Genomic DNA, 2,527 nt, shown 5'->3' with positions numbered 1-2,527 from the left:
TTCAGTGTTTAGACATATCACTGGAAGTCCTAACCTTTATGGACTGGGAAATAATCTTCATATTGCACACAACAGTAATTAATATGGAGCTCAACAGAAGTGTAAGTTAAAAAAAAAAAAGACAGTTGTAGAAGGAAAAACAGCAAAAGGAGTGAGTGGTACTCAGCTCCTTGCTATTTTTGATAATGGTAGGCTACTTAAAGCTGTGACTATTCAGGTTTTTGGCTTGTCTCTTAACCTCTCGCTATTTCATTGTTTAGGGACACTGTTTCCATTCCATGCACTGCCTGCATCCAAATCATGCATAAGCTTTGCAAGTACAGATTCCTGCCTCCTGCCTATAGGGGAATTAGTATCTGAGGGTAGGGCCAAGGGAATCTGCACTGACAAGTTCGCCAGTGTGATTCTTGAGCACACTAAAATTTGAGAAAGTTGCCTGTGAAGCTCTTCAAGGATAGTGAATGGTTAAGACAAAGTATGATAGGTAACTTTTCTTGAGTTATTAATTCTATGACAGTCAGTATCTTAAGTTCTTGACATCCTTCGTCACATCCAGTTTAAATGTCCTTGTCTGGAGCAGGTACTACATTTTACCTTTAGAGGTGAGGAAAGTGAAGTTTAGGAAAGTTCAGAGGATTACAAGGCCAGAGTGATCCTTGGGGACAGAGTCAGAAGCTGGGTCTCCCTGACATCAGAGACTCTGTCCTTAACCAGTATTGTGTACTGCTGTGTTGGCGTGGTCATAAGTAATTATCAACAGAAATCTGTTCTAAATATTTGGGGAGGTCAAACTAACAGGAATGCTTTAGTGACATTTTAACTAAAATGAAATAAGTGATTTAATAATATAAAGTTGAAGAGTGGTATAGGAACACGGGCATATTAAGGTGGCAACTTTGGTGGCAAATGCTTATCTGATAGAGCAACCATCCCATTGTCAGTAGTGTTCCCATTTACCGTAGTGACCCTAAGCAAAGCATTAAATCCCTCTGGACTTTTCTATTTCAAGAGTTGTATGGACCTTCCCTAAAGTTCCTTACTCAAAACAACCCTTGATTCATGGGCTTATGTGTACACTTTTATATATGAATTTGGTTCAGTAATTAGAAGTAAAATTCAAGTGAAATTCAGAATTAGTCCTTCAACTCAGAAGTGAACAACCTTTTTCTGAAAGGGGCCAGATAGTGAATATCTTAGGTTTTTCAGGCTGTAAAGTCTGTGGTGACTATTCAGCTTGGCCGTCACTGGAAAGCAGCCATAGATGCAAAAATTAATAAGCAAGGCTGTGTTTCAATAAAACTTTATTTATGGATACTGAGATTTGAATTTCGCATGATTTTTTACGTATCATGAAATACATTCTTCTTTTCAATCCCGCCCCCCATCATTAAAAACTCTAAATACCATTCTTCTCTAGTGGGTATTGCAGAAACAGGAGCAGGCTGGATTTGGGCCACACCAGGCCACAGCTTGCTGATCTCTGCTTTAGCTCATTTGCACACAAGGTAGATTTACACACAAGGTTGGTTTTAAAAAATAGAGGACAAACTTTTGTTAAATTTAATGTAAATAATTCTAATTGATGGTTTCTTTTGAGATTTTAGACCAAGTGCCTGATGTTTCTTTTCTTTTTTTTTTCATGTAAGATATTGTGACCTACCTTAGTCTGATATTATCTCCTTTCTGGTTCACTCTTCCTTGTGGGTTTATAAGACTTTGAGTTTAACTGTCATTCTAGTGTAGTTTTGTAGGAGAATAGGGAGAAATTCATATAGTTCCTGTATTGAAGAATGCTTATTGGCTTCCAATTAAGAAAGTCCTTTGTCAGTGTTAATTAAAAGATACAGAAATTATGGTTTTAAACTTATTCATAACACAGTATAAACATTTCATTGGAATAATGTGAGCATTTCATATTTTAGAAGTTTCAGTAACCCTCTAGTAAAATATTTTGGTTAGGGCTGGCCAGTTGCTCAGTTGGTTAAAGCGCAGCCTTATAACACCAAGGTCATAGGTTCATATCCCTGAACTGACCAGCTGCTAAAACAAACAACAACAAACATTTTGTAGACTTCATTTCTCTCCTGGAGGGTCAGGATTTTCAAGTAACAGATACTATTGAGCTTTTTTTTTTTTTTTTTTGGAGACTAGGGTTGTTATCATTAGATCGAATATAAATTGCCCAAGGATAGGGACTTTGTTTTGTTGATTACCAGTTCCCTGACTCCTGGGAGGGAACCTGACACATAATAGACACTGTTGCTAAAGTAAATGGATGTTTAATTCTTTTTGAACCCAATGACACAATTACTGCTTTTTTGATATCTGTTTTGGTTTTTGAATAATTTAAGATGGGGCGGGGCCTTTGCAACATTTTCCTTACCAGCCCCACCTGTTACCTTCAGGAGAAGGTGTAGTATCAGTTGAAGTGTCAGCTTGCAGTATTGCTTTCATATTCACTAGTGTGTTTACTTAAAAAATAATTTTTACTTATTAGTTTTCAAAATGATTAATTGAAGTCCTTAGT

At 36.8% G+C, this 2,527-nt stretch overlaps 1 protein-coding gene across 1 annotated transcript in view; it reads left to right on the top strand.

The window, feature by feature from the left end:
- SLAIN1 (SLAIN motif family, member 1) overlaps window positions 1-2,527 on the top strand; it is a 71,662-nt gene that overhangs the window by 27,333 nt on the left and 41,802 nt on the right. The window lies entirely within an intron of this gene.

This window comes from Galeopterus variegatus, unplaced genomic scaffold (genome assembly GCF_000696425.1).
Source record: "Galeopterus variegatus unplaced genomic scaffold, G_variegatus-3.0.2 Scaffold802, whole genome shotgun sequence".
In the NCBI taxonomy this organism is placed as follows: domain Eukaryota; kingdom Metazoa; phylum Chordata; class Mammalia; order Dermoptera; family Cynocephalidae; genus Galeopterus; species Galeopterus variegatus.
The sequence above is the reverse complement of the archived record's forward strand: the minus strand, read 5'-3'. Positions and strand labels throughout refer to the sequence as shown.